The sequence below is a fragment of the Gossypium raimondii genome, chromosome 12, assembly GCF_025698545.1.
Source record: "Gossypium raimondii isolate GPD5lz chromosome 12, ASM2569854v1, whole genome shotgun sequence".
NCBI lineage: Eukaryota > Viridiplantae > Streptophyta > Magnoliopsida > Malvales > Malvaceae > Gossypium > Gossypium raimondii.
Genome location: NC_068576.1, coordinates 14,402,029 through 14,413,348, shown reverse-complemented (window position 1 = coordinate 14,413,348; position 11,320 = coordinate 14,402,029). Strand labels below are relative to the sequence as shown.

The window sequence follows — 11,320 nt, the reverse complement described above, 5'->3', positions numbered from 1 at the left end:
TCAGGTTTGTGTAATTTTAACTTATTTGTTTGAATTTGGATAATTTCAATTTTAAATTATTTACGTTTAAATAATTTTGAATTTGGTTCAATTCAAGTTCTTGTTAAACAAATTCTAGTTGTTGGATTATGATTAAATCGAATTAAATTGAATTGGGTTATACTATCAATTAATAATTAATTTTTCTAAAATGGCATTGCTTATTATGATTTCTTTTTTTTCACATTTATGTGGATTAGTTGGGAAAATTATTAGTTTATTGAGTGAGTTTTGTAAATTATTATAAAAGAAATGAATGTAATGCATAAGAAATAAAATGAAAAGAAAGGTTAAGAAAATAAATGATATATGTGAATTTTGTTGGGATAATTAGTAAAATAAAGAAACTTTTACGAATTTTGTTCGATTAAACCGTGGAAAAGAAATGAAATAATTAATTATAATGATCTTTTAGTTATATCATATTTTATAGAATAATTTAGGTAAAATATTACCAGGATAAAATGAATTTTCATATATTGAAAGAAAAATTACTTTCATTTCCATGGCTTTCACTCAAATTATAGTAAACAAAATTTGAAAAGAAATAAGGCATATTCAATTCCATTTACTTTCCCTTAATTAAATACAAAACAAAATGTGTTTCTTTCTTTGCTTTGTCTTCCTTTATTTTAGTCCAATATAAATATAGGGTCTCTACCATTATAATATATATATATATATATATATATATATAATCTAAGTAGACTTCGTCAAATTTTACTCAAACTAAAAGATCCGTAATAACCTAATTTGGTCGTAAAAATTAACTTCAATTCATCAAATTTGAACTCAAAATAACTTTAATTTGAAATGATTCATATAATGACACGAATTCTTTGTTGGTATAAAAAATTTGGTTTAACCGAATTTCTTAAACTGAGCCATTTTGGGAAGTCAAGTTGAGAGGTTTTTGGAAATCGGCATGGTCGTGGTTTAGAGATTTGTTAAATAGTAAATGATTAGTAATTAGAATTATTAGTTGTCTAATACTGAGAATTTAGAGAGTAAGGCATATGGACTAGATTGTAACGCTAGAAAAATTGAAGGGGTCAATGTGAAAAAGTTTAGAAACTATGATTTAAGATAGGAGAGGTCCTTAATTGGTAATAAGCCCAAGTCCTTCATAGGAAAATTCCCCTTATGAAAATTTATTAGGAGGGAACTATTATCTTCATTCATTTTGGCAATAAGAGTTTTCCAAAATTAACCATAAATATTCTCTGAAAATCTCTCAAGTTTTTTTACATTCTCAATTTCAACATTTGATTTCTATTAAATCAAATCTTAAGGTGAGTTTACTTTCCATTAAGATCTTTCATTAAATAATAATTTTCAATCAAGATTTTGAACATCCTACTTTTTATTTCTTGGCAATTCACGTTAGTTTTGGAAAAGATGAGTTGTTGATCTTTTGATTTGTTGACTTAATCCTTATTTTTATAGCAATGTAAAGTTTTTTTTAACCCTAATCTATTATTTTTCTCCATTGAAAACTGCTTTTTCATTTTATCTCTATTATTTTCTTATTTTTGGCAATTTTACGAGTAGAGAGAGAGAGAGAGTGTGTCTGTGTGGTGGATTTTGAGTGTTTAGGAGTACTTCATTTTGATTCTAAAGTTAGGTTTTCAGTTTAGATAGGTTAGATTAAAGTTCTCGAGTTTCGAATAGAAACAATCAACTTTTCATTTGATCAAATTGCATTTCATGAGTAGTTTTAGGTGAATTTATGGTTTAGTTATGTTCTATAGTTATATTTTATTGTTTTGATTGAGGATTGTAGTGAAAGAAATGGTTGAATCCTCCAAGGCAAAAAGGAAGGAGAAAGTTAGTGAGGTTTGAAGGTATCGATTTATGCTAGCTCAATTCAATTTTGTAGTATAATTTTAATTAAGTAATTTAATTGAGGTTTGAATATTAATGATGGTTGTTGACATAATGTGTTCGCATGTATGCATTCATGGTGTAACGAGGATCTTATAGAAATGCTTATTAATTGATTTATGTTTGGGTTTACATAACGTACATGTGGCGGGTTTTTAATGATGCAGGTGTTATTAATAAACATTTTAATAATAAATGTCCTATTAAAAATGTTAAAAATAATTTGGGTATAGTTAATATGTCATAGGGTTTGTGTTTTATGTTGGAGGAAGCATTTGACATTTGTGTGTATCTCATTGGACACTTGTGCGCATTTACATTAACACATGTATGCATTATTCATGAGTGTTAGGGGAAACGTGATTTTATATGTATTAAAGCATTTATGCCCATTGGCACTTGTGCACAATATTGTGGAGTGTTAGGGTTCCATATATCCATACTCAGATTCCATAATTGATTAATAGCGGTTAAAATTTTAATACGAATTGATGTTGAGATGATGAAATTGACCGGAAGATTATGGTATATGAAATTATGTTGATACGTAGTAATGACATTGCTAAAGTGGTTTTGATTTGAGATAGCCTGTTGGGTTGACAATAAAGAAATTTGCTAGATGATGGTAAATGATGTTATACTGATTATATGGACTGTCATTGATTGATGTTGCATTATTCCTTAGTATGCCCTTATTGTTCAATGACTTTATATTATGAATTTGCACCATGTTTGGTTGGGTGTATTGGCATAGCCATTACACCCCTAATCAGTGGGCCCCACTTAATCCCTCTTTATTCCGTCGTTTGGTTCAATGTATTGCTAATATGCGTGTAATACATTACTTTTCTAATCGGTGAAAACCACCGATTTCTAATCCCTCTCTTTTACCCAGATTAGCTGCCGCTTCAGTTTACCCTCCCTGTTTTACCCTCCCCCGATCCCCTTTGTTTCTCTTCTGTTCATTCTAGCTTCAGCCGATTTGCTCCCAGTTTATTTTTTTTTTCCTGCCGATTTGCTCCCAGTTTATTTTCTTTTCTTTTCTACAGAATAATTATGGGTTTTTATTCATTTTCAGGAACGAATACCCATGGTGACTCTTGCCACTACTTTGGGAAGAGAGGGAATCAGTGCTTTCCGCTTTGACTTTGCTGGGAACGGGTAAGAAGATAACAGGAACAGTGTTAATTGGGAAACAAATCATGGTTTAAAATAGAATGTTTTGAAATTTCTGAAGTTGCAAGTTGTTGATACAAACAATGGTTATTAAGGTTATTTGTGCTGTTGGCTTCCAGGGAAAGTGAAGGTTCCTTTATGTATGGTAACTACCGCAGAGAAGCCGAAAATTTACTAGCTATCATTTGACATTTCCGCAAGAACCAACGTCTAATAACTGCAATTCTTGGCCACAGTAAAGGTTTGTTTCATATATATAATTGTGACATGAATCAGTGTAATCAAACTTTATATGAAATGAGCACAGGAGAGAATTGTTGAGTTCCATTCTTTTTTATGTGTGCATGAAAATTTTCAGTCAAGTTTTTGAACTCAGTGCTATGAAGGACTTTGATTCTAGGAAATCAAAAGTTCGCCCCTCAACCATAAGAGAAGGGTTACTTTGTTATTGCTGAAAAGTAAATGCAATCTGCTGATAATAGAGTTTCATGCTTTCTCATATTTGCTCTCTTGTTCTTTGAGAGAATCTGATGTTTTTATTCATTTATCATTACTTTTTTATGTTTCTTTAATGCTGAATAGGGTTCCTGTAGGGGGAATGTGGTGCTTCTCTATGCTTCAAAGTACAATGATGTACCCACCGTCATCAATATTTCTGGTCGGTTCCATTTGGAGAAAGGCATGGAAGGTCGATTGGGTAAAGATTTTTTACAAAGAATTAAGCAGAATGGGTTTATTGATCTTAAGAATAGAAAAGGTAGCTACTGTATTATGCTTCATTTTCCCCAATATTTTTATGTGAGGTTCTTTTGTCACCCTCCAATGGACAATTTTTGTGATAAACTAGTTATCGTTTTACCCGAAACCAAACATTCATTCATTCATTTATAGGACAGTTTGAATATCGTGTAACTCAAGAAAGTTTGATGGACCGATTAACCACCGCCGCTTGTGCAGCATGTCTTTCGATTGATCAAAATTGCAGGTTAGGAAAAATGCTAGCATTGATTTCTTTTCTGATGTTCATGATACAACCGGATCAGTTGCAATGTCCTGGATATACTTAAATTTGATCCCCATCCTCTATATCGATTCAAAGAGTTTGCATTTGGAATTATTAATATGCATTTTCACTAAATATGTGATTAGTGGCATATATTTCTTACTTGTTTGCCATTATATTCGTGGTATTAACCATTTATGGATCCATGGATAAAATTGTACCACCAAAGATGCCCTGAATTTGCGGTTTATACGAAATCACAAGTCGCACATAATTGAAGGAGCGATCATGAGTATACTGCACACCGTGATGAGTTAGCTACAGATTGTGCTCGATTTTGTAAAGGCGATTCGTGAAGACGAAACACAGCTGAACTTCTGCAATCATGCGAAAAAGTAGTTAATTTCATCAAAGCTCGAATCTGAAGATTGTGGGAACTTGTATACAAAGGTTTTAACATTGTATTGAAAAGTACACACTATTAAATCCAAAATAGAACTCAAATTGTTCATGTAAGTATTCAGCAAATCTAAAGTTTGAATCTTAATCATTTGAAGCCCCTTTTATTTCCCTAGTTGTCTATCGTTGTACTTGAAAAACTAAACTCCATTCCGAAAAACACAAAGAGCAAGACATTACCGTTGCAGAAATTCGGTCGCTTCAAATTATTTCTACTAAACACTGGCTTATAGTAAATGCTTATGTTTCATACATAATAAGCAAATAAATACAAAACAAGCTCACAAGTAGTTCCTGGACCAAAAAGTCACGGCTCAGGAGCTCAAGTAATATTACTCTCTCACGTTCAATTGATTCATAACCGAGTTTTGATTTTGATGGTACATACAGACCATGCTTAACATGAAGAGTAGAGAGGACTGCAGCACCATCTACGAAGCGCAGAAAGATACAACAGATAAACAAGAAGTTCCTCTCATTGCCAACCACCTAATTAGCTAGTACAATCGTGGCTTCACCCCAATTTTTTCCATGAAACGCTGGGCATAATCTGCTTTTGTGTCGATGCGATCCTTGAACTCGATAGAAAAGTTGAGCAATGAGATGAGAAGAGAGTCCGAGAGGAGATGTGGTTTTAGTCCCACTCAATGAGTTTAGTATGCTTTGCATTGTAATAATGTTCCTTTGCCTCAACTCTTGGGTTGGGCACAGATATGGTTTGCACGTCAAGTCCAAGCTTCATCTCTTTTTGTTACAAGGGCGCCAGTTCATTGACGGAAAAGCGCTTCGGTGAATTGATTGAACACCAAATTCACCAGTTTTCTTGGATTTGCAATGGCAAGTTCCACGCATTGAACCGTGTCTCTTATGTCAAGGTAACCCTAGTCTCAATTTATAAATAAAACAAGAGGAGAGGAAGTTTTATATCAAAGCGGGAAAACACCACAACTAAATAAGCATATGTCTAATGTGTGTGGTAAAACATCTACATGTTAGAATGAAAGGGCCCGAGCTATCTGATAAATGCAACATTTGTATGTGCCAAGTTTTATAGAATGGAATGGGTCAGAAGATTTCTTTCTGACCATTAAAAATCAATGTTCAAACTTTTTGATGTTGTAAAACTATACAACATATGGATTATGATGTAGAATTTCATTTTCATCTAACCTTTTCTTAATATAAGTTAATTATGTTTATGCGAATATAATTCTCAAGTTATATCTTGATTTTAGTAAATTCATATAAGAACATTATATTATTAAGAATTTTATGAAATTATATATCATTATTAAATTATATTTAATATTAATTATTTTAAATTGTATAAATTCATATAAGAAAATTTATTTTGAAGAATATTTTGAAATTATATATTATTATTAAATTATATGTAATAATAATTATTTTAAATTATACAAATTCATATAAGAAAATTTATTAGTTATAATTATTTTAAATTTTATTAAATCATATATTTTAATTAAAATATATTTAATATTAATTATTTCAAATTTTATTAAATTATATAATATAGTATCATATATTATGATTTGAGTAAATTCATATAAGAATATTAATTATCAAGAATTTTATTAAATTATATATTTTAATTAATATATGTTTAATAATAATTATGTTAAATTATCTTTTATAGTATCATATATTATGATTTGAGTAAATTATGTTTAAATATGATTAAATTATTTATTATTGATTTTAATAATCTTATTAAAATTTAAATAACAATAACAATAATCATTTACCCAAACAAATTTATGCTAAGGGTATTCTAGTCATTTTAGTTTTTTTTTTCCATTATGCTATTACACCTCTATTCCATTCAACCAAACACAAGAATACTATTACGCCTCTATTCCATTACATTCAACCAAACAATTGATTTACTATTACACCTCTATTCCATTACGCCTCTATTTCAATACAGCGAACCAAACGTGCTCTTGGTTTTGTTAGCACAATTGAGCTTTTCAATGTTGAGTGTGCAGACTGTTTATTTTGTGTTTTAAGTTTCTGTGTGAATTTTATTGATTCATCCTCAACATTTAAGACTCAAATCTTAACTTCATCTTTGGTCTCGTAATGTTTCTTTTATTTACTTTTAGTTTTTGGCATATATACCTAGGCCATTAGGTGTGTTTGGTGTCCTTCAATGATATTTTTTTAGCAATTCGATGTTTCTTGGTGTATAAGACATGTTTAGTACAAATTTTGGACATTGTGAGGATTGATTTTATACGATGATAGCATGTTTTACTAGTTGCAGTTTTTTTCCTATTTAAATTTTTATTTAATGTGTTAATTAATGAAATAGTTGAAAGATATAAACAATTTAATAATATACTTGAATTTTAAAAGATAATATATTTGTAATATGATGAATATGATTTATGCTTTAATTTTGAGGAAAAAATTGAAAGATAAAACTGTTATAATATGTACATATATATATTTAATGATTAAGAAAATTAAAATACATATTATATAGGCAAGTTTAGAAATAAAGTTTAAAAATTATTTTTTATTTTAGGAATAGAGTTTTAAATAGTTTTAATTTTAGAAATAATATATATTTAATACTTTTAAATATTAGAAATAAATTTTAATTTTTTAATTTTTAATTTTAAAAATAAAGTTCTAAATAATTCTGGAAATAATATATATTTAATAATTTTAATTTTAGAAATAAAGTTTTAATTTTTTAAATACATAATTTTGTTAATTTTAAATAATTTTTAGAATTAAATTTTTATTTTTATTAATTTTAAAAATAATATATATCTAATAGTTTTAATAATAAAATTTTGAATAATGTTAAAGTATAAATTTGACTTATGAAGAAAAATAAAAAAGTAGTTGAATATTTTTTATATGGATATTGTTGTAGGTAAAAGTTAAATATTTTAAAAAAATTATTATATGAAATAATTTAAATTACATAACATTTAAAAAAATAAAAACTTAATTTGTAGGAAAAATAAATTGACTATTATTAAGTTTATTTTATATTAAACACAATATACTAAATAAGATATATGAACATGCTAGTATCACAGGCCACGAATCAAAGCTTGTGACCATTGCGCACACAACATTCCATAGAGGTCAACTTGAATTGGTCCAACTCGTAAAACATACGAAGAAGCTCATCTACTTGAAGCATTGGTGGTTCAGTGAAGCATTTTAGTAAAACTAGAATTAACAGGGTAATTTATGTAAATCCTAAGGGATAAAGATGTATAGAATTTAAACCCTTTAAGACTCTCATCTTGTAGATAGGCAAAAATCTTGATCATCGATGTAACTCAGTTTATATCGTTGGTTTTAGGGAAGCTCAAGTATAAATAGAGGTCTTCCTCTTCATTTATATTCATTTAGTTGTAAACATTCAAAGTAATAGAATACTTTTGAGAGCATTTACTAAAAAAATTGGTTGCACTATTTTTCTATGGTTTTTTTGTTCATTCTTAGCCTATTTTGTTTACGAGTTTGCTTTCGCTTTGCTTCGGTGCCTTAGAGAATTTCTGCAAGAATTCTTATCTTCTGCAGGATTTGAATTCAAGAAATCATGATAAATGCCAAAAGTAATATGTTTTAGGCTCATTCTTAATACATTTTTGGATGATTATTTGATTTAAAATGGTGAATTTATGCCCCTAATCCTTTAAATTCATGTTTTCATACTTAGGAGAGCATTTGGGAGCAAAATAAGCGAAAAATGGGCGAAAATTGGAGCAAGTTTTAAGAGCCACACGGGCTGTGCCATTTCGCAAGGGCTGTGCCATTTCACACGGGCTAGAAACACGACTACGTGATTCACACGGACTGCCACATAGCCATGTGCTAGACCGTGTGGAAATCACGAATCGCACTTCAAACCTGCTAGAAAATGCGTTTTTTAGGTTTTTTGGATATTTTGAGACTATATATGACAAATATAAGAAGAGGGGAGTTAGTTGTCAGAGAATACTTAAGAAAACAACTCGAAAAACACCATTGAAGCCGACTCTAAAGCAGATTTCCATCAAGATTGAAGATCTGATTTTGATTTCTTTGAAGTTTATTATGAGTTTATTTGTTTCTTGTGGTTATACTGTCTTTGGGATATTTTTATTTGTTATCATAAACTAATTTTCCAAATACTTAAGGAGATGAACCTAAGGATGAGTTATGTTATTTGATTTCTATTTTTACGCAATAAATACTTGGATCTTGTTCTCAATTATGTGTGCTTAATTCTTGGTTTAATATTTCTAGATTATTAATCCATGTTTGATATACTTAAATTAGAGGAGGAATAGACCCTTTTAAGAGTAGATCTAGAATAATTGAGTGGAATTGCATACAATCCTATAAATAAGACAACATAAACCTACCGGATTATAGTCAAATCTAATAGGGGGATTCATAGATCGAGTTAACACGACAGTAGGGGTTTTAATTAGAAAAAATTTCAATTAATCAACCTAGAGTCAGTTGTTCTTACTCTTGAAGAGAGATATTAGCCTAATTTAGAGACTTCTACGGATCAAGATACTAAGCCAAGAAATTATGTAATATAGATTGATAATGACAAATGAAGTCTAGTTGGATTCTTTCCTGGGTATTGTCTCGTTCCTTTGTTGTTAATCGTTTATTTTCCTGATTTGTTCTTTGTCGTGTTCTTTAGTTAATTAATTTAGTTAATTTTTGTTTCAATCAATCACTCCAATTTGTCACTTAAATAATAGAAAGACAGTAATTACTAGTACTTTTAGTCCTTGTGGGAATGATATCTTTGCTCACCGTGGCTATACTATTAATTGATAGGTGCACTTGCCTTTGTCGAATTTTTAGTTGGTTTACGACAACATCAAGTTTTTGGCGTCGTAGCCAGGGATTAGAATATTAGGAAAATTTTATTTATATTAATTTAGCCATTTTTTATTTTTATTTTTTTGTTTTTAATTTAATTTTTACATTCTAATTTTTTCTTTTATTTTATTACGATAGGTTATTTTTGTTTATGGCTAGAGGAAACCTGTCAGAACTATTAATTTTTTATAGTGAAGTTGAAAAGACTGCTTTCAAAAATCATAGAGAGTTTAGCACGACAAAGTCAACAGAATATAGTAGACACTCAAGAGGAAAATGATATTACTGTGGAGATGGGTGATAATCAAAATAATCAGCAGCTTCCTACAGCTCCTACTCCTCGTACTATGTATGATTTATGCTATCCCACTCTAATTGGGGTTGAATCGAGTATCGTTAGACCGAATATTGCTATAAAAAGTTTTGAACTGAAGCCGAACACAATTCAGATGGTACAAAAATATGTCCAGTTTGATGGGTTGATAGATGAAGATCCGAATGCTCATTTGGGTAACTTTCTAGAGATTTACGACACATTCAAGATTAATGGTGTTACTGATGATGCCATACATTTATAGTTGTTCCCATTCTCTTTGAGGAGCAAGGGAAAAAGTGGTTAAATTCATTGCCACGAGGTTCTATCGCGACTTGGACTCAAATTACTGAGAAGTTTTTGTTAAAATATTTTTCACCAGCTAAAACAACTAAATTGAGGAATAACATCTCTTCTTTTGTTCAATTTGATATTGAGAATCTTTATGATACATGGGAGAGATTTAAGGATTTGTTGAGAAGGTGTTATCATCATGGACTACCTTTGTGGCACTAAGTTCAAACTTTTTACAATGGTTTGAATCTTTTGACTTGACAGATGATTGATGCAGCAGCTGGCGGAATATTGAATAACAAAACACTTGAGACAGCTCAAGAATTTATTAAGGAGATGACACTAAATAATTATCAGTGGCAAGTTACGAGAGTAAAACCTGTTAAGGAAGCCGAAGTTTTTGATACTGATGCAATTTTTATGTTGGCAAATCAGGTTGAATGTAACAACCTAATTTTGACCCTAATCGGAATAGTGGTTTCGGGACCACAAATTCGAGTCTGAAAAATATTTTAATATTATTTTGTGTGTTTATGATCTGTGAATTTACATGTGTGAAAGTTTCATGAATTAATTTTATTGTTTGTGTGCTTAATTTCAGAAAATGACTTAATCGCATAAAATGAAAATTTGATGGTTAAATATGAAAGTGCCTAATTGTTGTTGTCTTTATAATTTGGAGATTTTATGTTGTAATTTAGCCAATAGTAAAGGTAGTGGACGGCATGATGGCTAATATATATAGTTTATATATATATTAATTATAAAAGTAAAATAATAATAATATAATATAATGTAAATAATATAAAACATAAAACAAACAAAGCCATGCATGTTCATCTTTGGGATAACCGAAAACAAGAAAAAGAAATAAGTTTTTAAGACTTTGAACATTCGGCCTTTGGTGTTGCTCAATTAAGGTATGTTTAGGTTTCGATTTTTGATAATTTTTACGTTTTTGAGATCGTTTCTTTGTGTTCTTTAAATCCCATGCTTCAGTTTTGTGAATTAGTGATGATTGTGAAATATGCCATTGATCAATTCATGAGTTTTATGATGTTTGTAGGTGAAATATGAAATATATGTATTAGATTGACGTGTTTTGTTTTTGAATTTTTGATGAAATTGAGTAATTGAGGTTAACTTGTGAAAATGAATTTTTGAGAGACTAAAATGCTAAACAAATGAAAAATATGTACTTGTATGGACACTAGGAAAATTCGGTCCTCAAGGAGTGTAGTCAAAATTTGTGTATTTTGTGTTTTAAGCAAAAAGGA

At 29.6% G+C, this 11,320-nt stretch overlaps 2 non-coding genes across 2 annotated transcripts; one reads left to right on the top strand and one right to left on the bottom strand.

Moving 5' to 3' along the window:
- Positions 1-1,830: 1,830 nt before the first annotated feature.
- On the top strand, positions 1,831-4,458 carry LOC105762001 (uncharacterized). Its single transcript, XR_008191928.1, has 6 exons — positions 1,831-1,875; positions 3,002-3,084; positions 3,219-3,344; positions 3,693-3,856; positions 3,991-4,084; positions 4,286-4,458. It is a non-coding gene; the product is annotated as an uncharacterized LOC105762001 (transcript).
- A 5,684-nt stretch (positions 4,459-10,142) lies between these two features.
- LOC128035692 (small nucleolar RNA R71) lies at positions 10,143-10,249 on the bottom strand. Its single transcript, XR_008192243.1, has one exon. It is a non-coding gene; the product is annotated as a small nucleolar RNA R71 (small nucleolar RNA).
- Positions 10,250-11,320: the final 1,071 nt, after the last annotated feature.